This window comes from Anser cygnoides, chromosome 2 (assembly GCF_040182565.1).
Source record: "Anser cygnoides isolate HZ-2024a breed goose chromosome 2, Taihu_goose_T2T_genome, whole genome shotgun sequence".
NCBI classification, from domain to species: domain Eukaryota; kingdom Metazoa; phylum Chordata; class Aves; order Anseriformes; family Anatidae; genus Anser; species Anser cygnoides.
In genome coordinates this window covers 161040144-161065173 of record NC_089874.1, presented here as the reverse complement: position 1 = coordinate 161065173, position 25030 = coordinate 161040144, and the positions used below count along the sequence as shown (strand labels likewise).

Sequence of the window (25030 nt, the reverse complement as noted above, 5' to 3'; positions counted from 1 at the left end):
ATCTACTATTTAGATGTCTACTACCAAAAGCATTGTCATTTTTGATGCCTAAAACCAAACAAACCAGGCAATCTCTTTGCAGATAGTTTTGCAGAGTAGCCATCTAAACCTTCCTTGGAAATCGGGACCAAATTATTTGGTAATTTTTATTATTTTTAGCGTAGATCTCATCTCCAGTGCCAGAAGCAACAAGAGACCCGATCGGTATTGGCAACCTGTACTATGAGCACCTCGTTAGCCAAATGCTTCGTGTGAGTCTATGTGATATCTTGTTGTCTTGCTTCTTGCTCCCACTATTGCTATGTGCAGTCATGACACTGAGAAATTTTAGGAGAGATTTAGTAACATAAATAAGGGCAAAGGAAAGCATATTTCCATGATCACAGTCTATCTGCCAGCCATTCAGATGGGAGGGGAGGAGTTGATTCAAGCTGCTAAATTTAATTAAAGCATATGCTCTTGGGCTTTGCAGTTAAATATCCTTAAATCTCTCTTACGTTGTCTCCTTTCCAGGTCACTACAAAGTTTTAAATCACTTTGAAAGGTTCTTGTTTCATAATTCCGCAATATTTTCTTTCCTAAAATTTGTTTTTGCCTCCTTTCCACTTCGTCCAGAGAAATTATAGAGACACCTTCATCAAAAGGGTACTAAGACTATTTTCATGAGGATAGCAAAAATAAGATGCGTGGAAGACCAGTCAGGAAAGAAATTATCACCTATTAAAGTGATTGGATTTAAAAGAAAATACAGTTCATTGTTATAAAATGCCAAGGTAGTTAGAAGATTATAAGAAGAAAGAGATGGGAAGGAAGCCTGTGGTCATGGCCCAAATGTGTAACAAGGACACGGGCAAGGGAGGTCCTCTCTGTGGAGGCAAAATTTCCTGCAAAAAAACCTCTAAAGAGCAGGACTTATATGGTACTGTTATCTGACATTCTCCCATTATCTCTTGTGGGTCCAGGGAGAGTCACGAAGAGGCACTTTGAATGTAAGGTTTTGAGTTCAGAAGAAAAAAAAAAAAAAAAAAAAAAGATTGATATTTGAAAAGTTTGCCAGGACAGGAACCAAAGTGGCCAGAAACATGTCACTGTGCAAACGCTCGAAACATCAGAAACAAAGATGGTGAAACTGTCCTTTTTTAGCCCAAATGAAGAGATGGGTATACTACATATATCAGAAATGTGGTGGAAGGAAAATAATCAAAGAGACACTATCAGGTGAGCAATATCCTGGAAAGAGAGAGCAAAGTATGTGCACGAGGATCTATACGTATGTAAGCTCCAGGCCAATAATGAAGAATACACACTCAGGTCAACGGGCTTTACTTGTACCTTACTAACAGACCTTACTATTACCTTATAGTGACACAAACTGATGTTGATAGAAAGCAAAGAAGAAGGGAGGGCAGGAAAAACACGTGCATTGGGTGACTTCTGTCACCTCCACGGAGACAGAGCAAAGGTCACATCCGTCCGAAGAAAAAAAAACACAGAATTTTTATATGCCTTCAAAGCATGTGCCAAGCAGTAGCTGGTTACTGACCCCAGAAGAGGATAACCCCCTAGGTTGGTACTAAGTGTTAAGAAAACTCTCGATCAAAAGCTCATAAAGAAGTCAGCATCCTGGAGCAGATTCCACAATGAACCTTGCGTCAACATCCCTATGGGATCAGCGGGGGTTGAGCAGTCCACCAAAGCTTTGCCCAAATTCACAGGGGGAATGTGTAAAAATAAGCTCTTAAAAAAAAAAAAAAAAGTTAAAAGAGGAAGCTAAAGGAATTAAATCCTTACAGGTGTTGACAGTACTGAAGGGTGGCGACTAGGAAACATGCCACTGGCGTACCGCTGGTTTTCTCTTAGAAAAGCCTGGAGAAAAAAGGAAGCTGAACAGAAGAGTAAAGGCTGCTATTAGAAATAGGAGGCATCCTTCAAAAAGCTAAAGCTGTATCCAAAAAAAGAAACCAGAATGGGGAACTCGAGCAGATTAAAAGCACAATGTAATGAGGCAGGCCAAAAGAGACTGAGGAGGAGCCAATGAAAGGAAACAAGACGTTTTAATTCCTTTTTTCAACACATCAGGAGCAAAAAGCCTGCCTGTAAGACCAATTGGTGGCAACTGTATACAGAGAAAAAGGTCACTGCAGAGGAACCATATGAATTCTTTGCACCGGTGTTTAGTACAGAAAAAAACAGGGGTGATAAACAACCTAGGCCTTCTTTAAGGGAAGGATTCAGCCAAGAGTCTGCCTGAAATTGTAGTGAAAGCAGAGATTGGAAATAAAGAAGAAACATGGACAGAATAGAAGGGCTAGATATATTTACCCAAGGGTTTCTGCAGAAAATGAAAGATGAAATATCTGAATTATTAACAAAAATGTGCAATGTGTCCCTTAAAACTTACTTCCCTGGTTCGAGAAGACTGGAGAGGGTCCAGGAGGGATCCAGGGAACTACCAGCCCGACATCTGAACCAGATAAATTAGCTGCAACTTTGATGAAGGATGGTAAAAAAGATTTCACTACTGAGAAATTGCACGTTACGGATCTCTTGATTTTTTATTTTTATTTTTAAATGGGTTAACAGGCTTGTGGATGTCAATAACCCAGTAAATAAAATGTTCTTGGTCAACCCTTGTCATGCAGGAACAAGGAACGGGGTTATGACAAGCACTTCCTTCTGAACAGCAGCTCTGTGCTCACTAGAAGTGAGATAAAAAGGTTCTAAAATGATAGCAATTCTTCAGAAAGGGACAAAAAATCAAAACGAAAAGCATCATCATGCAATCACATCCATCTGGGGTTACCCTACCCTAAACATCGTGTGTAATTCCAAACCTGGCATCTCAGAAAGACTACTGAAGATGACTGAAAAGATCCAGAGAAGGATGATCAAAGGCAAAAGGAACATTTTCCTTATGGGGAATACTCGTATAGGCTGAAAATCTTGGGACTGGAGAAGACAGTTTGGGTGGCACGTAACTGATTGCATATTCATGAGGGGTGTGGAGGCCTGGAGAGGGATCCAGAGTAGTTTCTCCTAGTGCAATGACTAACGTCTTCACGTGAAGATAATGGGATTCAAAATAAATGAAAGAAGTGAGTCTTTCATATCGCTGGTAGCAGACATGAAAAATATGAATGACGATTTTTGTAGGGTTACGACTGGGTGAAGAGATGGAAGAGACAATCAGCAAGGACCACAACAAAATGAGGTAAATCCTCAGCCGAGAACACGTGGAGACTGGGGGAGCTGTCACCAGCATCTCCTCCGGGCTTACTTCTCCTTCGGCATCCACTGACGGGTGCTGAGAGAAGCAGAACATGGGGCTAAATGGATCTTGGCCTGAAACAACGACATTTAAAAATTCTGAAGTTACAACAGAACGTATTACTGAGTAGTTGCTCCTATTTCCCCAGGTCTTCTGTTTTCTAGATTCAACAAGCTCATCTCTTCCCTTCTTTACTCATAGCATTGGTTAGATTTTTGATCACTCTTGCTGTTGTTTTTGTAGATTTTCTCTTGCTGTTTGAAAGCGTGGACAGAAAGCTTGACAGAACTCCAGCCGAGTCCCTGTAAACACCGGGAAAAGTACACTTTCTCCATGTTTCAGATCTGCATATCCCTACCTTTATATATTCAGGTGATGTTTTCTTTTTCTGAGCAAAGTGATGTTGCAAATTCAGAGAGAGCTGATGATGTTTCAAAAGGGCTTACTGAAGTAATGGAGGCAGTTAGTCATGATAAAAAGACTTTCCTGGTGTTCTTTGCTTAGCTTCTCCATTTTGGAAACCATCTTCCAAAAATCAAGTTCTTAACGCACTGCTGGATTCACTGCTAAATACCTGTACTGACACTGCAGTCACACTAAAACCAAAATTTCTACCTTTGGAGAAAGGTAAAACTTCAGAAGTGAAGAAAACTTCACTTTTTCATCTTTTTTTTTTTTTTTTTCATTTTTTCATTTTTGCCATTTTCTCATTTTTGCCACTGATTTGCCATTTGCTTGCACCTTTCATCAGTGAATCCCAAAACCTAGTGCTCTTCTTTGGTCATTTTTTAAATCTTTCTTTCTGAAATGGAAGACTTCATTACATTTCTCAGCACGGTATTTTTATTTAAATAATGCAGCAAAACATGCAGCAGCACTTGGAGGCTGAACATAGTTGGGAACCTGTTGTGAGAGATGTAGCACGTATGTGTAGAAAACAGGAATCTTTTCCTCCCAAAGTGTCTAATTCTAATTTGGGAGAAAACCTAGTAACTGGAGGAGACCACAGGTAGAAAGGACAATTATTGATTAATCAGTAGTAAATGTAGCTCTAATAACAGTAACCAAATAGAGACTTGCTTCTGGTAGTGGGAATTCAGTGTTAGAACCAGGCAATGAATGAAATATTTACAGATGAAATGAGAAATACATATTTTAAACCAAGACTATTTTCCCATTTTCTAAGAACCTACGTACCTACTTGTATTTCAAGGCTCCTTGCTTTGCGTGACGCATTTATTAGTTTCACATGGGTATTGCACACAATAAAAAGGATTTCGGTTATGCTTTGGACGCCGGGATGCTTTTAGATGTCATAGGGAAGAACTAAGACTTTGACAGCTGAAATCTTCCTTAATTTCTGCGGTGCCCTCCTTGCAGGTTTGGACCTGTAAATCCTGTACTTGGTTTCTCCGTATGGGTCAAATCTTCTGATTATAGAGGTGCAGCAACAACTGAGTTGCTCTAAGTGAAAACCAGACCTCAGTCCTACATATTTACAAGTATTTAGGCACAAGAGTAGCTTATTTTCTGCTTTTCCAGAACAGAGCAAATTAACGGTGGTGTTTTGTCATCGAGTTAGGCAGGACGAGGGATTTGTTCCAACGTCCATTAGTTACCTCCAAGCTTTCCTCCCCGGCTGCTTGCTTTAGCCTCGCTCCCTCTTTGTGGTGTTACGACTGTTGCACTCGGCATGTGCTCCTTTAGCTGTGCCAGGCTTAATTTCCATTAATTTTCCAGTTTAATATCTTGAGCTTTCTTAAACAAAGCTGATCACCAGGATTGCTGGGAGTATCGGGCACGCTTATTGATGAGGCGATTGACTCTTCAGTGCTTCAGACACAAAGTTTTGTATACCCGTTTGGGGTTTTTATTTTCCTAATCCTGACGTTTCTAGAAAAGGAAGGGTCAAATCAAACAACGCTAAGATGAATCGAGGCGTAACGCCACTAAAATCCGCAGATATACCTGCGTGTAACTAAAACAGGAAAGCAACAGAAAGTCCTGAAAATAGGCTCTTTATAGCTCGTGATTCCTCCTTGTGACGTATCAGACCTGCTGGATAGTCACCAGCTTGGGACGTGTATTGCTGCCATTGCAGTACTTGATGAAAACATCTGTTTTATGTCAGAATCTGCTAGGTCCCGGAATACAAGTCTCTCCTGGACTTTAAATAGACTGAAATAAGGTTGTTCGGGGATTAGCAGGCATTCTCCAGCCTCCTTTTATTGTCGCTATAATAACTTTTTTATTAAATTGCTCACAGGTAACAACATACAGATATGCTGCGATAAGCTCTCCGAGACGTACTGTTTTCAGGGAATCTTAGGTCACCGTCACAGAGCTCTGAAAATGGGAAATAAGAACCCGCCTCGTTTTTTTGTGAAGCATTCAGACCAACTTCTATTTGTTCCAGCGCTCCTTGCAGCTGACTGGCTTGGTATATAAGGCATTTGACTGGAAAAGAGCATTTTTATCAAAGAGAAAACAAAACAAAACTACTATTCTAAATGTGTAATTGTCCAATTAATCTGGGATTGAAAAGTTAAGTGATACTAAAAAACAGCCGTATTTTGTCAGAAAAGCTATAACCTCTATCCAAATTCTAGGCAGAATGCAGAAATAATAGCAAAAGGAGATAGTAGTCTGGAGAGAGGGGAAAGGAAAACATTTCTCCTTGAGATCTGTAAAGAAATTGAGGCAAATGGAGAAAGAAACTTCTGAAACGAAGGGGGTTTGGCCAAAAGTGGAGACTCTTAAGTAAAGGATCAGATGAAAAAAACCAACCAACCAAAAAAAAAAAAAAAAAAAACTATACTAAATGAATGGTTCTGAGATAATTTTAAAATCTGGAAATTTGGTTTGTACAAACTCCAGAGAAGTATTCAGGCTTTCTTCTTCACGTTGTGGCAATGCTGAGCTGCTCTTTCCTCTTCCTTTACTGCTGTGTTAGAAAGCTTTGCCGCCAGGTTTGCGTGGCTTTTGGGAGGGACACAATTGCTGTGTCCCTCCCAATAATGGGATAAAATAATGGGATGATATAATTATTAATAATTAATGGGATAAATTTATCCCAACAATGGGATAAATTAAGCAGTCATTAAAGCTTTCTTGTGTTATTTAATTACCTCTGTTTTCCTGAACATACCAACACTTCCAGTGAATCCAAAACGGGAGAAAAATTAATAGTGGTTTTGATTTTATAAGAAGCAATATTAAGACCGCAAAAGAAATTACAGCCTGAATGATCCACATGACAATCCCTTACTACTCATGTAAGTTATGTTTTGTATTCTCCTGCCTTGTAGAAAAGTCCTGCAAAATTTATTGGGAATGAAACCCCTCTGGGTTATATGTAAGAATATAACAGGATTTAATGCAAATCTACATTTGTTCTTTTTTTTTTTTTTTCTTACACTGAAACTTAGTAGAAGAGATATTGCTCTTTTAATATTCTCCAATATATTTGCCCCTCGTAGGTTTACCATTTTCTACTACATTCTCAATAATGTTTTCATAAAAGCATGACTTATTTTATCATACAGTGAACAAAGAAACTCATCAGATGATAAAAAAAAGAATAAAAAATAGACAGTGGCAATGGAGGTTGATGAAAAATCAGGAGGTATTACTACAGGAAAATCAAATAAACGTATCTTCAGAAAAAGTAACCTAGACGACAAGAGGATAACCTTTCTATAAGTACCCTAATAGTATAGCTACTGAAAGATTATGGGGTTAAGGAGATTCACAAAACAAACTCGTGAGCCAAAAGGAAACTCTTTTTAAATACTGGAAGGAAACCCCTAAAAATAGAGTTAACCTAGCTGGATAATAGTCTCAGTAGCAATCCCTTATGGCTATAGGGTGGAATAAAGCTGTTAATTGATGTATTTTTTTTTCCTCCGTTCAAAAAAAGCGTTGTTTTAGATGATGTAAGACACCTTGCCTGTTTACGTGAAAGGCCCGATTGCCACACCATGCCAAGGACCTACCCTTGCTCATTTTGAAAACTATCAACACGAGATCAATACGCAGCTGGTGATAACAAGGACAAATCCTGATACACCCAATGTGAACGTAAGTATAAGCCCAAAGTCTTCAGATAAAAAATGTCCCAATTGCAAAGTATTATTATTGTATGAATAACATACTTATTAATCAAGCAGTATTTCTTCAACTACAATATGCAAAATGAGCAAGATGCAGAGACTGCAGACCACAACATGAGTTTTATCTTACTGTAGTTGTTATGGTTGCTGTCCCCCAGAATACTTTGTCTGTATCTTACATTGGCATACGTTTATATATTTTTTTTCTTATTTACTTTCATGAGGCTCCCACTGAAAGTAAATATTATTTGTACTGCAAATTACAGGACTTTCCTGAATTTTCAGTGGTTTTGAACTGTAATCTCTGCTTCTCGTAGGATTAACCTGCTCTTCCTTCCCAAGAAAACCCCTCAGCAAGAACCAAGCATATTGCACGTGCAACTGCGGTCAGAGGATTTTGCAGCTGGCAAGCCAGACAGCTGTATTTCATTATCAGTGCATTTTTATGGCCTTTTTCCTTAGGGATTTTCTTTAGAGACCACACAAATAAGTGATTTACCATTGCAGCAAAAGATTGAGAAAAATGCTCTGATAGTGGTTTGGTGCTGTAAAAACCCTGAAGTTTATGGAGGCTTAGGTGGCCCCTCAGCCCTTTTAAAACTTTTTTGGCAGGGCTATCGGTACAGAATTACATTTCTGAAAAGGCAGCTGGCTTGTCAGCCCCTTGTTAAAATGAATTGTCGTTTAAAGGCCCTATGAAGAAAATCCTTGCTTTATAACTCCTTTTGCAAAGCCAACCACTTCCAGCTCGCCTAAGTAAAGCTGCTGTCACTTAGCAAATAAAGAGCAACCTCCCCGCGCAGGTACAGCAGGAGCTGTGTGGGCCAGGCTGGTCTGTTAAACCACTTTGCTGGGAAAGCCGCCTGAGCTGGTCTTGGAAACACCACAAATCGTGGTGTTTTCAACAGCATCGCATCCGTGGCCAGTGCTTTAACAACAGCAACTCAGTGGCTTTTATATATTTGCTGCTGATCGCACACTGAACGCTAAGCGCCGTGTCGCTGCAGTAGAAGGCATGATCCTGCCCTCACAGAGCAGCCAGGATCGTCTGCTAAATATCGAAGGAGATTCAGCTCATCCAGTGCTAAAATGTGGTTATTTAATTTAATGGTAACAGCTGTTTTAATTAATGAACACACAGGAGGGGTGTTGCAGGGCTGAGGAAAGATGGGAGGAGGGAAGGCAGGGGAAGCACCTCGCTGCCGCACAGGCCCTTAGACCCCAATGACACCAAGCTGGGGGGAAGTGTCGATCTGCTGGAGGGTATTAAGGCCCTGCAGAGGGACCTGGACAGGATGAGTTGATGGGCAGAGGCCAATGGGATGAGGTTCAACAAGGCCAAGTGCCGGGGCCCATACTTCGGCACTTTGGCCACAACAACCCCATGCAGTGCTACAGGCTTGGGGAAGAGTGGCTGGAAAGGTGTGCAGAGGAAAAGGATCTGGGGGTGTTGATCAATGCTGGCTTGAACATGAGCCAGCAGTGTGCCCAGGTGGCCAAGAAGGCCACTGGCATTCTGTCTTGTATCAGGAACAGTGCAGCCAGCAGGAGCAGGGAAGTGATCGTCCCCCTGTACTCTGCTCTGGTGAGGCCGCACCTCGAGTGCTGTGTTCAGCTTTGGGCCCCTCACTACAAGAAGGACATTGAGGCCCTGAAGCGTGTCCAGAGAAGGGCTACGAAGCTGGTGAAGGGCCTGGAGCACAAGTCCTGTGAGGAGCAGCTGAGGGAGCTGGGGTTGTTTAGTCTGGGGAAGAGGAGGCTCAGGGGAGACCTCATTGCTCCCTGCAACTGCCTGAAAGGAAGGTGTGGGGAGCTGGGGGTCGGCCTCTTCTCACAGGTAACCAGTGATAGGACCAGAGGGAATGGCCTCAAGTTGCGCCAGGGGAGGTTCAGGTTGGAAACGAGGAGACATTTCTTCTCAGAAAGAGCAGTCAGGCATTGGGACGGGTTGCCCAGGGAGGTGGTGGAGTCACCGTCCCTGGGGGTGTTCAAGGAAAGGCTGCACGTGGTGTTTAAGGACATGGTTTAGTGGTGATATTGGTGGCAGGGGATGGTTGGACCAGATGATTTCAGAGCTCTTTTCCAACCTTTATAATTCTGTTTTTCAAGGGGACAGCACAGGCGGACCCCCTGAGAGTGAGCCCGGGGGCTCTGAGGGGGCGCGGGGCTGAGGCACGTCCCCGACCCCCTCAGGCGCCCAACGCTCTGAGGGGACGGGAGGCGGGGCCCCCGCGCTCATCCCCGATTGGCCACCCGGGGCGGGCAAGGGGGCGGGGCGACGCCTCGCAAGGCCCGCTGGGACTTGTAGTCCGGCGGCTCACCCGAAAGCCCGGGCGCCGGGGAGGGAGGGGAGCGAGCACGTGGTCGGGGAGCGGGGAGGGCGGGGCCGGGAGCGGTCACGTGATGTTTGGGTGCCGGCGGCGGGCGCGCGGCGGCAGGTGAGGGGCGCGCGCGCGCGCGCGGCGGCGGGGGCGCGCGCTGGGCTCTCCCCGCCCCTCCCCCCCCCCCCTTCCACGCGGGGCGCGCGGTCGTGGGGGGGGGGGGGCAGGGGGCGTGGGACCGCCTGGAGCCGGGCGTGCAAGCTGGCTCCGTGGCCCTATGGCCGCGTACGGGGCGTGAGTGTGCAAAGTGGGCACCCTCAGGCCTTGCACGGGGCGTGAGTGTGCGAAGCGGAGGCTCGCTGGGCACGCACGGGGTGTGAGAACGCGTGCTGGAGGCTTTGTGGCCTTGCACGGCGTGTGAGAGTGCAAAGTGGCGGCTTGCTGACCATGCACAGGGCGTGCGTGTGCAAATTGTAGACTTTACGGCCATGCACGTGGCATGAGGGTGCATGCCGGAGACTCACTGGCCTTGCACAGGGCGTGCATGTGCAAATTGGAGGCTTGCTGGCCATGCACAGGGCGTGCATGTGCAAACTGGAGGCCTGCTGGCCTTGCACAAGATGTGCGTTTGCAAAGTGGAGACTTTCTGGCCTTGCACGGGCTGTTAGAATGCATACTGGGGACTTTCGGGCCATGCACAAGAATGTGCGTGTGCAAAGTGGAGGCTTGCTGGCCTTGCACGAGGTGTGCATGTGCAAAGTGTAGACTTCCTGGCCATGCACAGGGCGTGAGAATGCATGCTGGAGACTTGCTGGCCTTGCACTGGGCATGCATGTGCAAATTGGAGGCTTGCTGGCCACGCACAGGGTGTGCATGGGCAAACTGGAGGTTTGCTGGCCTTGCATGGCGTGTGCATTATGCAAAGTGAAGCCTTGCTGGCCTTGCACAGGGCGCGAGAGTGCAAAGTAGAAGCTTGTTAGCCATGCACAGGGTGTACGTGTGCAAATTGGAGACTTCCTGGCCTTGCACAGGTTGTTAGAATGCATACTGGGGACTTTCGGGCGATGCACGAGAGTGTGCATTGTGCAAAGTGGAGGCTTGCTGGCCTTGCACAGGGCGCGCATATGCACACTAGAGGTTTGCTGGCCTTACATAGGACGTGCGTGCACAAAGTGGAGGCTTGCTGGCCTTGCCCAGGGTGTGCACGTGCGAATTGGAGGCTTTCTGACCATGCATAGGGTGTGAGAATGCAAAGCGGAGTCTTGCTGGCCTTGCACAGGGCGTGTGCATGCAAACTGGAGCCTTTGTGGCCATGCACGGGGTGTGCACGTGCAACCTGGAGGCTTTCTGGCCGTGCACAGGAAGCCTCTGTGCTCGGGAGCCCCTTGCACGCCCAGCCCACGTGTGCTGGCCTGGGAGCTTTGTCCCCTGCCACCAGCCACGGCGGCACTGCTCTGCAGTGCCTTCACACAGCAAAACACGTGGGGCTGAGCTCCGGTGTGATGGCCGGGTCAGGAACTGGTCCAGCACCCTCGGTGCAGTTAAATAAGGGATTTGGGATCGCTTCTGACTTTGCTTGGGGGGTATGGTGGTAATTTTATGACCTTCAAGATAATGCCCTGGCAGAAACTTTAGTTGTTACGCCTGTGCTTTAAAATATATTGAGATTTCAGTAAGTTGAGCCCTTGCTGCACGGTGCATTGAACCCGCAGCACCTGAAAATCACCGTTCCGGCAGCTTTAGCAAAAAGCTGAAGGTTTTTACAGCCCAGAAGGACGTTTTGCTTCTGCAGCGAGCGCGCCGAACGTGCCCCGCGAAACCTTTTGCTGTTTGCATTTTAAGTGCGCTGATTTAGTGATGCATGGACTCCAAAGGGGGAACTAACCTGGATTAGTTTTACTTCCCCTCTCTCCCCTCGTTCCTCTTCAAAAATAATAGAAATAAGTCACGTTTTTGTTATTAATCCCACTTTTACACCATTTTCCAAGCTTTGCAGTGGGGCTGTGAATGCGCTGGGCCCGGGAGCCAGCACGGCAGGTGGGTGGCTCGAGCCTCCAAATTTTCATCTCGTCTCCAGGTTCATCCCTGCCTTTTTCCAGGGCACCGCTGATGCGCCGATTCCCTCTCTCCAGCCATCAGCTGAGCAGCAAATCCCCTCCGCTGCGCTCAGCCAGGCCTTGCTGTTTTGCTTGTGCCTGTTAATGCAATTAAAAAAAAAAAAAGACAAATCACTGTTGTGGCTGTAAGGGATGTAGGAGAGGCTGAGCTCAAGCGTAAATGCGGCTGTGCCTCCTCGGCCACCCCTGCTCCTCCCCAAGTCGTGTCGGAAAGGAGGCGAGGGCAGCAGCGAGCCCGCTTTGCTCTGAGGAGCTTGGAGCAGGTTTGGGATGCGGAGCTCAGCATCTTCCTGGGATGCCTCGTAAGGTTTTGGGAGGCTTCGCAGTGCGGCGGGTTGGGAAATGGAGGTGGAAGAGCCAGCGGGAGGAGAGGTTTGCCCCAGCGGGTGAGTTGCTGAGCACGGCGGGGTGCGAGCACCTGGGTTTGGGCTGGCAGAGGTGCCCCGAGGAGCTCCGCTAGAAATTGGGTGCGGGAAGGGAGGGTTTGGTACCTCCTCAGGGCTGGCATTTGCTTGGCTCAAAGGATGGTGAACGGTGTTGGGAGCACGAGTGAAATTTGTGCGCTTTCCTTGGCTCGGGTCCCCAAACGATGGGTAGGAAGATGGCTTGGGTGGCACGGGCTGGGCAAGGGGCAGGCAGCGATTCTGGCAGCGAGATACCTCAAAATCCTCTGCTCTGTGCTCAGGGCTGGTGTTTGGAGCAGGAACATCTACCAGGGAGTCACATCAGGCACTTTTTGGGGGTATTTTTGCCGTGTAACTCTGCTCTGCAGTTTTCCAGCAGTCCAAAGTTGCCTCTTGTGCATGAAGACGACTGGAAATTTGTCTAGAGAGGCTGGTGGAACAGGGACTTTAATATTAAATCCTTTATTCCCATCCTGTCTTATCTCTTGGTCAAGAATCCGTGGTAGGTGAGAAGGAGAATCACAGAACAATTTGGGTTGGAAGGGACCTGAAGGATCAGCTGGCTCCAACTTCTGCCTCTCGAGAAGCTGGCACGTCGATATTACGGCACTTGAAATCTAATAAAACAAACAAAAAAAGCGAGCAAGTCAAAAATGAACGGGTCTGTGCTTCCCCCTGCTTATAAATATATATCAAACGGTGTTTTGAATTGCTGATTTTCCTGGGAATTCAGGGATGTTTAAATAGCAAGCGGGAAAGGGTAAATAATATCAAGATAAAAATAAATGCTTTTGATTCCCTGCCTGTTCCATAACCGCGTTCTGCTGGATGCAAATGGAAGGAACTTGAAGAAATGGGATTTACTTTTGCTGCCTCTGTTGTCTTCCTTCCTACACTTCAGCTTCATCGGGTGGGGAGATGGCTCTTGCTTGGCTTTTCATGGATCTTCTGAGGTTGGTATCTCCACGATTGATGGTGTAAATCCGCAATTGATGGTGTAAATCCATGACACCCGAGGGCAGGAGGAGCCTCGGTGTGTGCTTTATGTAGGGTTGGGGTCATCGTGGTCAGGGCGAAGGCTGCTTGCACCAGACTTAATGTCCACGTCTGATCCCGCGCTGGAGACCCGATGGATGGAAAACCGGGCTCTTCCACTTGGGATGTGGCTGGTGGTGTCTTGCCGAGCAGATTTACCTATGGCAGGATCCAGACTTCATCGAAATGCATGAACTTGGCTCAAAACGAAGCATCGGAGCGTGCCTAAACCCCGACGCTCGCTGGCGTAGGATCGCAAAGCTTCTCCTCCAGCAGCATCGCCAGCCCTTCAGAGTTCGTTTCCTTGCAGCGCGCTTTCTGGCACCTGCAGCTCCACAAAAACCTGGCCAGAAACTCAGGTTGGTGCTGCCAGCGGCGGCGTTAGGTGCCGCAGCGACGAAGGACGCTCAGTGCTTGACGTTGAGCGCCCGGAAAGCTGTGGATGAAACGCGTGCCACAGCCCCACCTCGCCGACAGCGCTGCTGTCACCAAGGTTATTTGTGGGTTTTAATAAAGCCCAGCATTTCCGCCAAAGGAGCGCGGTCGAGATAAGAACCCTGCTCTTTTTTTTTTTTTTTTTTTTTTTTATTTTTCCTGCTTGCCTTGCAAATGGTATGTAAGATTAAAATAAAGTAAAAGAATTAATCTGATTTAACGCTTGCAGGGAGGTTTCTATTTAAAACTCGTTTTCTTGCTAGTTCCACTAGTCAGGAAATTCAGTAGGCAGGTGCCGTGTCTTTGTTGGAATGCATGGGCACATCTCTGCCTTCCAGTGATTCTGATAGTGAAAAAATAATTAATATTAAAAAAGGGGGAAGAATGGATTTTTTTTTTCTGTATTACTGTCAGTTTTTCTTGCAGCACCATCAGAAAGCGGAGATCGGTGAACAGTTATTCAGAAAAATATTATCAATTGTTAAAAATATTATCAGTTGCTCAGAAAAATATATCAATTGTTCAGGAAAATATTCTGAAAATGGGTCTAAAAAAAAAACCCAAAAAACGTTTTGTGATGCTGCTTTGCTGGGATTCATAGCTAGGGGCAAAGCTCTCCCAAAGGGCATTTACTTGCATTGGCTACTCATCTCCTGGGCTATTGCAAGCAAAAAGTTGCAAAGAAGAATTTATATCCCTATTATCTTTTAAGGGAAACCACTATGTAGCAGGGTTTTGGACTAGGGCTTTCCCCAATTCCCATTGTTTTCAGAGAATCGCAGAGGTCCTCTGGGCCAACCCCTGCTCAAGCAGGGCCACCTGGAGGAGGTTGCCCAGGGCCATGTTAAATGAATCTTCTCGTTTTACTTCTGCGTGGAGGAGGGAGATGCCTCGTCTATTTTTTTTTTTTTTTGTGTGTGAAAGGTAGCTTTGGAGGAGTTGAGACCCAAATCTTTTGGGTTAAGCCATTTGTCATAAAATTCCCTTTGTCGCGTGAGATACCATACTGATATGGTCCAAAGGAACCCCCAAGCTTGGCTGCTTTGAATAAAAATGTGAAGAAATTGTAGAGGAGCTGTGTGATGGAAACATAAAACCATGAACACAGCTTGGCCTTTCTTACTTTTTTTTTTTCCCATCTTTCTTTTTGGTCCCTGAAAGCCCCTATTTATTCACCACTTGCATGTGACATCTCATGACCGTGACCACAGTTCACATGAAATGGTGCTCATGAGTCCCAAAATTAGGATGTCTCGGAGGAGAAAAATAAGTCCTTTCGGCTTTTTGAAGAAGACCAGATGATATCGCCTTGGGTTTACGAGCAATGCGATGATGATGGCTTGAAATTTGGGCAAAACTTTCTGGAGAAAAAGTCTTAGCAGAGTTTTCTGGCTGTCGAGTACAAAGCATCAGCTGAGACTTCCGTGGAGGGGGAAATGCTGAGGTGTAGGAAATGAGGTTGGAGATGATAGAGGTTTTTCAAAACGAAGCATCTTCAGTGTGAGCGAACAATTTTCCCTCCCCGGTGTTATTCGAAGAACACCACTCAACATCCAGATTTCCTCCTTGAATTTAGTCCTCAGCAAATAACCACTATTGAAATTTTCAGCATGAATAATTTGTTCAGAAAACATATTAGCAGTGAAAAATCGGACTTTTTATCAATTTGAGCAGTGGCCACAACTAACTGTAGATAACCGTGAATCTGTTGAAGCTGAATTATTACCAAACGCTTCGCAGCATCCCTGCCCACCAAACACTGCTCTCCAGGTGGACGCCTCCTTGGCCCAGCTTGGAGGTTTTGTTATGCTCTGAATTCTTCTAATATTGCAATTTTATGGGGAGAGAAATGCTGCTGTGCATCTGCCTGGCAATTGGGAAGAGAGATGAGGCTGCAGGAACCCAACGGAACTGTGCTGACTCACTGGGTAATTATTTAATATGACGATGGACGTGATGGATTTCCTTTATTCCTTATTTATTGCGCTTCCATCCGCCTGGCACCGGGAGCTGCAGGCGATGAGCTGTTGAGTTTGTGCAATTTTGGTGTTGTTTCTGCTGGAGCGGATTGTTGCCAAAGTGTAGGAATTTTTCAAAATTTTGAAGGAGAATAACGCTGATTATTTGCTTTCAGTGCTAGCTGGGCGCAAGGGCTCTTTTATGTCCTGCCATTGACTGAAAATCAAAGAATCATCTATGTTGGGAAAGACCTTCGGGATCAAGTCCAACCATCAACCTGACCTACTGAGTCCCATCACTAAACCATGCTCTTATACACCACAGCCACACATTTCCTGAAAACCTCAAGGGATGGGGACTCCACCATTTCCATGGTTCTTGGCCAACCTTACCATGAAGAAATTCTTCCTGCTATCCAATCTAAACCTCTCCTGGCACTACTCAAGGCCATGCCATCATGAGGATGGAGAGGGGAAAAAAAAGACCAGTGTACTCCTCATTGCAATCTATCTTGTTCAGACCATTATGGTCTGGCTGAGAAACCGTACGTGGAATGACCTTCTTTTTGCCAAGGATCTTTAATAATGAGAAACCATTTATTAAAAAAAAAGTATGCCAATTGCTAAAACAGCATGAAGTTAACTCTGATGAACTGTTTTCTATTCACAGCTGGCAAAAGAAAATAATCATCTTATATAAGAGTAGATGCTGTGCACTGAGGAATAGATGGATCTTCTTTTTTTTTTTTTTTAATTTATTGTTTAAATCTTCCATGTAGATATATTCTTCTGTTGGGTCCTGCAGATCTTTAGCTCTTCATGGAATCATAGAATGCTTGGGGTTGGAAGGGACCTTGAAGCCCATCTAATTCCAACCCCCCTGCCATAGGCAGAGGCACCTCCCAGGAGCCCAGGTTGCCCAAGGCCCCATCCAGCCTGGTCTTGAACACCTCCAGGGATGGGGCATCCACAGCTTCTCTGGGCAGCCTGTGCCAGTGCCTCAGCACCGTCGTAGTGAAGAATTTCTTCCTGCAAAGCCTAATGAAGCAAGAACTAAACCTTAATGTAGCTTTTGACTGGGGAAGGCTCTGGGGAGACCATATAGTGGCTTTCCAGTACTTGAAAAGGACCTACAAGAAAGCTGGAGGGGGACTCTCTGGCGGATGTAATGTCTTTAAACTGAAAAGAGTGTAGGTTTATATCAGATATTAGGAAGAAATTATTTTCTGCCGTCAAAAGCTGCTTTAAGGTTTAGTTCTTGCTTCATGGTCTAGCAGCCTGGTCTAGTAGAAGGTGTTCCTGCCCATGACAGAAGGATTGGAATTAGACGATCTTTTAAGTTTTTTTCCAATCACAAGAATTCTATGATTCTGTGGCTTTTTTTTTTCTCCCCACAAAACAATTAATTTGTGATCCCTTGTGTCACCGTTAGCTTCCTAGACTCTGGTGAGAATCTCGTAACTTCTAAAATACCTGATCTATACAAGTTTAAACATACTGCTAAAGAGCTGGATAAGGGATATAGGTATTCAAAATGTTTTGGTGTCTTCTGTCTGCTTGATATATTGCCAACAGATCTCTCGCCTGCCTGTTACTGATGGTGAAACCCCAACATCAGTCCCAAAATCAACCCCAACATCAGTCCCAACATCAGTCCCAGGCAGCAGGTGCTCAGAGAACAAGTGTGAGAAATGAAATTTATATAAATATATATGTTGTATAAAGTATTTCTGTAGAAATAAATATTTCTCATATGTATAAATATGCTGCATGAGTTTTTGTTTGGTTTTACGCTATTTTTTTGAGAGTTGGTTATTTCTCTGCTCTGAGTTGTAGAGTTGGAGGCTTCTCTACTCTGCGCTGGTTCAGCCTCACCTTGTATACTGTGTGAAGCTTTGCGTGCCCTGATATAAGAAGGACATAAAACTGTCAGAGAGTGTCCAAAGGAGGGCTACCAAGATGGTGAAGGATCTGGAGGGGAAGAGACATGAGGAGTGGCTGAGGTGCCTTGGTTTGTTCAGCCCAGAGCAGAGCAGGCCGAGGGGAGGCCTCATGGCGGCCTGCAGCTCCCTCACGAGGGGAGCGGAGGGGCAGGCGCTGAGCTCTGCTCTCTGGGGACAGCGACAGGACCCGAGGGAACGGCATGGAGCTGGGACAGGGGAGGGTCAGGCTGGGTGTGAGGGAAAGGTTCTGCACCCAGAGGTGGTCGGGCACTGGGACAGGCTCCCCAGGGCAGTGGTAATGGCCCCGAGCCTGCTGGAGTTCAAGAAGCGTTTGGACAATGCTCTCAGACACATGGTCTGATTTTTGGTGGTCCTTTGTGGACCCAGGAGTTGGACTTGATGATCCTTGTGGGTCCCTTCCAAATCAGGATATTCTGTGATTCCATGAAAACTCATCATTGACAACCTAAGTTTCTGTGTTTCTGTGGCTTCAGTCATTTCTCTGCTGAAGCTGCAGTGCACGGAGTGGAATCATTATTTTCCTAGGACCTCTCTTAATGATGATCAACAAGATTTTTACGGTGATAAAACTGTTGAACTTAAAGTTGTGCTTAGACCACCACATGTTAGTGGCTTGATTTCTCAAAGTGGAGGGCCTTCAACTTCCATTAACTGCAAGTGCCTGAAGATGCAAATAGGTGGCAAAATGTGGGCGTCACAGTCCCAGAAGTGTTGCTTTTTGACGTATTTGTGGTAGAGAACAACTGTGAGCTTTCAAAAGGCCTCTTAAACGTTGATCATGCACCACAGGAAAGTTTCGTAGGTACAGGTCATTTTTCTAAAAGTACGATGGATTGCTATCCTAGCAAAGTGCCAAAACTAGTCCCCTTGGAAATGCATCTTAGGAAGTGGTGTGAACAGCGCCGCGATATTACAATAAAATGGGATGCTGTGACAGATGCACTGTTGAATCCAAAAAAGCAGATTGACAGTCTCACTATAGATAGTGTAATATCCCCCTGATTATCGCTGCTAGAGCTTCAAGTGGATGCATTTCTTCTCCTTTGCCACAAACATGGGGGAATGGAAAATATTTCAATTCTGTTTTTTTGTCCCCTCATGGAAATACCATAACTTTAATTATAAAGATCCTCTTTCTGCATGGAGACCAAGAGTGTCTTTTCTTATTCCTCTCTTGCTTTGTATGTTACTCTGTTGTATATTTGTCCTGTTCTTCGCACTCAGTTTGTTTCATTTTGTGTGTAGAGACATCTCATGGGCTGCTAGATTTCCAGACTCGCTCTTCTCTCTTGGTCCAGTTCCATTGCTAGTGCATTGTCTTGGTGGTATTCTTTTAATTAATAAGAATTTAGTTTAATTTTTACTTGGAGACAGAGTTGTGGGTCTTGATCATGTTTGTGAGGCACTTGAATGTAAAGATGGGATGCAGAAGGCAGTCTAGAAGTCTTCATCTCTTTGGGTTGCTTGCCTCCTGCCTTCCTGTACCTCTTGGCTTTTAGCATCCATCTGGCCCTTGTAAGACCAGAAGGAGCTTTTACCTTTTCCACAGTGGTCACTTTGTGGGCTTGAGATGCTCCTGCTTTCTTGAGCAGTCTTGGGTTGCAACGTCCCCTTGGCTGGGAGGGCTCAGATTTTGCTGTCTTTCTCTGCTGGCAGAAAGGTGGATGAGAGTATAAAGCCATGCTCTTCGAAAGCAAATTGCTTCTTGAAACCTCTGGTGCTTCTTGGGTTGGGAGGTTGGGACGGTAACCTGATTCCCTGGAAGCAGTTGGTGGCCTTCAGGATAAGGTGATGGATGCGTTCATACTTACTTTATGTGCAGGTTGAGTCCCTCTGGTGCCTCCCTCTACATCAGCTTTGGCAGACAACCTGATGTCCTTCTTCCTCTGCTCCCGTGGTGGAGGTGGTGCTCATGGTCACTTAAAAGCTTGATGAACCTCATCTCATTGCCTACGACTTCTGCAAGAAAGCCCTTGATCGAGGCAAGTTTTTCTGGCATTTTCTGTTCTTTGCCTGTCTGGGCTGACCCAGGCTTGCACACCAGTTTCCAAAAAAAAAGAAAAAAAATCTGTTCTCCTAAGCAGATGAGAGTGACCTTGTGCTTGCTGATTTGATAGCCGGGCTCCGATGCAACTCCCTGCCTTGTGTCTCGTAAATAACTGTTTTTTGGTTTCATTGCCTGGACCTGTTTATGTCTTGCCAAAAATAATTACCACTTCTGAGACCGGGCTTTGCTGGGCGAGCAGGAGGAAGGCATAGAAAAGCTTGCAATTGTCGGTTTTCGTATGCTTTCACAGCACCGTGCTGCCAATGGGGACAGGGAGCTCCCTTCTGGGGCATGAGTCAGGCCATGCTCACAGGACTGCTCATCTTCTTCGCACGAGCTTTCTTTCCCTTCTTCCTTTCAGAGTCTTAAATTCACGTCCCCGGTGATGCCTCCCTTGCCTGCTTTCCTTTATTACCTCTTAATTTGTTTTCCCAAGTACGTCTCGTGCTTCGATAAATATCTCCAGCTTTCCGTGGCTGCAAACCCAGCTCCTCCTGCGGTTCTCCTCCTCCAGCTACTGTGCGCATCCTTCCTCCATCCGTGCAGAGGTACTTTCTGGTTCTCAGCGTGTTTTATTGAGCTCTTTGGTTCTCAGCACTTTGGAGCGCTCTGCAGCATCCTTGAGAGGCGGATGGCTGCCGTCGCTCGCGGTTTTGCATCCGAGCCGGTGTTAGCTGTGGTCATGTGCAGAGCCAGTGGGGAAGGCGGGTATTTTTAGCGTGTGCTTCTGTGCACCGCTCGGGGGGCCGCCCACAGTTGAGTATTAAAATAATAGCGGGGACATTGGGTAATCTCTGCAGCAAAATGTTGATATGCAAATTGCCATCTCAAGAGCAAACCTCAAGGCGATTTTGGCAACGTGCGCAAGGCTCTGGAGCGGTGTGTTTTGAATACAGATTACAGCAAGGGATTTCGCCCAGAGGGCACACTCCTCTCATTTATTCTGAAGCTTAGCAGGGCCAGGAATTAGGCGTTGGAAGCCAACAGAGTGAAACGTGTGCACCTTTAAAAAGGTATTAGATTAGCATTGGCAAAACGAAATGTAACGTCACCTCTGTAACTTGGGTTTCCAGGGTTGCAGAAGCAGTAAATCCAGTTGCACTGCATTTGCAAGCGATTCCTGGGCACTGTCCAGGGAAGAGATGGCTCTGATGGCTGCAGAGTTGGACTGGGAGGCTTGGAGGTATTATCTGGCAGTAAATGAGCTCAAGCCAGCTGCTTCAGTGCTACTTTGGCTTTTGTCTTCAAGTTGCTGATAGGTAGCTTGGCTGTTTGAAACCTTTCGGTAAGGAGTATTGGATAAAATATAAATTGCTTTTTCGGTTTTATCTTCCTTGTTATTGTGTTCTTGGTGGCACTACTGGGAAGGAAATAGTGATGTCTGTAAATTAGGAGATTTAAAACGGTGGTGTCGTGCTTCTCAATCCGTGGCTGTCCAAGCTGGTCCTCTGTCCATCAGTGCAAGTCAGAGGTACCATTTCTCCTTTTTCTTTTTTTTCCCCCCTCAGTTGCGTTCAACCCAAGCTCAGCTGTATTCAAGCATGGTATTTCTTGGGCAGTTGACCGGATATTTTTGTCTGGAGGGCGTTAATGTCCACAGCAGTTGGATAGGAGAGTTGGAAGGCTGCACCTACAGCACTCTTTGCCCTTGCACGTGGTCTCTCTGCAATATAAAGAACCCGTGCTGAGGTGTGAGTTGGACTCGAGGCTCACGATGGTTTGATGGGGTGTATGGTTGGACTTGAACGAAGCCAATGTGTCCAACAGAGTGGTGGAGAACGCGACCTGGAGCTTGGTTTGGAGCTTGGAGGAGTCTTGGTTGTCTTCTTAAGAGTTCAGTTGGAATCAAGGAATCATTCGCCAATTCAGCAAAGCTTTGTATGACTTTTTATATACTGCTAGTAAGAGGCAACAATGTGTGAATGCTTGGTTAGGGTATAACCACTGAATGAATACATTTCATACAGGTTTAGTTTATTCACTTGCAAATTGAAAGTTTTAAGAGACAGTTTGGACTTGCTTTAGTAAGGTGATGAGGCAGAAAAACAATTTGAGCCCTCCATTTATACCAATTCTTGAGGAGAGACTGCTGTGGTTCTTCAAGAAATACTAATTTGTAGGTGTTTTCATCATTCTTGCATTGTGAATACTGGACGTTGTCAGGCAGTGACCTGTATCAATAAATACATTTTTCTAGGATTGCAAACTGGCAGTAAACAAGGCAAGTTCTTACGATGTGTTTTGCTTTTTAGCTGTCTGAGATTGTAAAGATCTGTAACTTCTAGAGGCTAGAGAAGGATGATCTTCTCTAGGGAAATAAAGTAGATTGTTTTTCCTTTCCATGTACCTCAGAAGAGCCAGGTGGCTGAGTCTTCGTGGGAACACATTCTCCTGACTTCGATACAAGTTTGTGTTGATCAGCTCTTAGTTCACTTGTGTCCTTTTAGTTTAATTATACATTCCAACACCATAAGACTTTTAAATATCAAATTTTGAGGGTGTTCTCTGCCAGAATTTGATAGTTTAAGTGCAGTTCCTGTTGGCAGGCATCTCAGGAGCTGTTTGTTGACTTCCCTTCTTCATAACCCCATCCTCTCGGCCTGTTTTTCTCCCTCCGTAAAAGTGAAACAGCATTTGATAAAATAGCAGTGCTCTAGAACATTAAAAGAAAGTACTCAGAAACTTAGGAGGTGGTGGTACGTAAAGTGTTCTCATGAGTGCTGAAGATCACCGTGTCCTGCTTGCATCTCGACAGTGCCGGTCAAGTAAAAGAAAAATATCTTCCTAGCTTGGTTTGGGTGTGCCTTGCATCTTCTTTGTGTCAGTCCTTTGTTGCGTCCTGCATCTTCATGTCATTACACACAGGCTGCTGGTTGCATCTTCCAGAGCCCTTCGCGCGCTGCCTTACGTCTTGTTGAGATGTTGACTCTTCCCTCCAAGGTCATGAATCTCTGTTTCTGACTTTCACATGCTTCACATATATGTTGCTCTGTTGCTTTTCCCTCTTGATGCATTGCTGATGAGTATTTATAGGGTTGTCCTTAATTTTCCCCCAATTTTTTTTTTTTTTTTTTATTTCCTGAAATACCTAGAGCAGACTGTTGTGCTGGTGTTTCTGTTGGTCTTGCCAAGCAAGATTGCCTCCGTGCTTCCTAATATATTTCCCTTCCAATCTATGCGCAACTCTGTATGCATTCAGCCTCCTAGTTTTACATCTTTAAGGCAGGAATTGTCTTACTCTGCTTATACATCATTGAACGTGATTCTGAAGTGACGCAGTTGATAATACCTTTCAGGTAGTTTGATGTTGTAGCTGACGATTTGGGAATGCTGTCCTCTTTCTATATTTTTTTGGGAGTCTGGAGCAAAAGTTAAGCTGTTGTGGCATGGTAGCATTTGAAAATCTCACAAATAATAAAAATTAATGTATGTATATATTTTTTTGGTCTTTACCCTGGCTCCCTTGGTATTTATCATATCAGCTATTTGCTGTGGGGAATCTGAAATTGTGAGCTCCGATCTTGCTGTGTAAGAAAGGTTTTTGTGAAGCCGTGCATTTAGACTAATTATTTCTGCCATACAATGTGCTGAGGATTTGTGATCTTAAGCAGACATTTGACAGATCTTAACTAGTTATGCTATGTCTTGTCAATCAAAATTATACGCCTACCTCACTCCTTCCTACTTTCTCTCTCTTCCAGCTTTTTTATTTAGGTTGGTCATTAAAATTGCTTATAACCATAGAAACAAGGAAAACCCACCCCTTACGTTCTAATTCTTTAGCATGATATTCCTGTACTCACATCGTGAGAGTTGTATACACGATGGCTTCAAAAAAAAAAACCACCCAACAACAACAGGTAGGCAGTTGTCATTAATTCCTCCCTATAACAATGTTGTTCCTACTGATGCCAACCAAAGATTGTGTTCTTGTGTTCGTCTGTGGTGCCCAGCACACGGAAAGACCTTGCTGTGGAGCAGCCTCCTGACAAGATAGTCGGGGAAGAAAACAGATCTGTAGGATGGGAAGGGTGGGAGGATGAGATAAGGAGAAGATGGATCAATGTTCAGCAGAGAAGCCGTAAGCGCGACGTAGTGCGTATTGATGTTTTCGATCTTGGTTTTCATCCTTCTAGGGCTGTGCATCCCAGGCAGCACGCGTTGATGGGGTGCTCCAAGAGATGGACATAATATTGATAGTTCTGTAAAACTGGGCCAACAAGGGTAAAAGGCAGCTTTCTGCACTTAGGGACGTGAATCCCCCCGTGGAGGGATGGAATGTGACGTGTCTTTGCTTCTTCTGAACAATTAAAATACCGATTTAATTTGCAGAAGCAGTTTTTAAAAAAGCTTGACCTTAGGCTATGCAAAGGTGATAAACTCTTACATTAGGAGCTAAGAACACCCTGAGTTTGCAGTGCTGTTGCAAGTAACGCTGTTTTCGTGCAAAACAGGATTCCTCCATGTAAAATTGCCAGAGGCAAGATTTCTGACTTTTTTCCTTACCTCAAGTTGCAATAAATCATGTGAATGTTGAAGTATTTTACAAAAAGGAAGGAGTAATTGATCAGATGAAAATAGGTAACTGCAGCTGCCAGCATTGCTGTCTGTAACTTGATCAGTTTTGCTCTTTTTGTGAATTAAAGGAACTTGTTAGCGCATGGAAGATGTCTAGATATGAGGCAGCAGGCAGTGGTACCTCATGTTGATGCTTCCTTAGGTATCTCATATTGATGCTTCCCACGTGATATCCTTGTCTCTAAATTGGAGAGACGTTTGACAGATGGACGACTCGGTGGGTAAGGAATTGGTTGGGTGGTTGCTCTCACAAAGAGTTGTGGTCTATGGCTCAGTGTCCAGGTGGAGATCAGTGATGAGTGGTGTCCTTCAGGGGTTAGTACAGGGACACAATAACATCTTTGTCAGTGACATGGACAAAGATCGAGTGCACCCTCAGCACATTTTGCCGATGACGCCAAGCTGTGTGGTGCGGTCGACGCTTAGGAGGGAAAGGAAGCCATCCTGAGGGGCCTGGGCAGGCCTGAGAGGTAGGCCTGTGAGAACCTCATGAGTTCAACAAGGCCAAGTGCGAGGTTCTGCACCTGGGCCGGGGCAGTCCCAAGCACAAACACAGGCTGGGTGGAGAATGGATTGGGGGCAGCCCTGAGGAGAAGTACTTGGGGGTGGACGAGAAGATCAACATGAGCTGGCAATGCGCACTTGCAGCCCAGAAAGCGAACTGTACCCTGGGCTGCATCAAAAGCAGCGTGGCCAGCAGAGTGAGGGAGGTGACTGTCCGCCTCTGCTCTGCTCTTGTGAGATCCCACCTGGAGCACTGAGTTCAGCGCTGGGGCCCCAGGAGGGCATGG

General features: G+C 45.3%; 1 protein-coding gene across 5 annotated transcripts in view; it reads left to right on the top strand.

Annotated features, from left to right (window-relative positions):
* The first annotated feature begins 9736 nt into the window (after positions 1–9736).
* Positions 9737–25030, top strand: part of TSNARE1 (t-SNARE domain containing 1) — a 462920-nt gene continuing 447626 nt past the window's right edge. For 3 of the 5 annotated variants that reach the window (XM_066990788.1, XM_066990790.1, XM_066990789.1), the window contains exon 1: positions 9738–9818. The gene's annotated coding sequence lies outside the window, so the exon portion shown is untranslated. Of the gene's footprint in view, positions 9819–25030 lie in introns of all 5 variants that reach the window. The other 2 variants (XM_066990792.1, XM_066990791.1) reach the window with 2 other exon arrangements.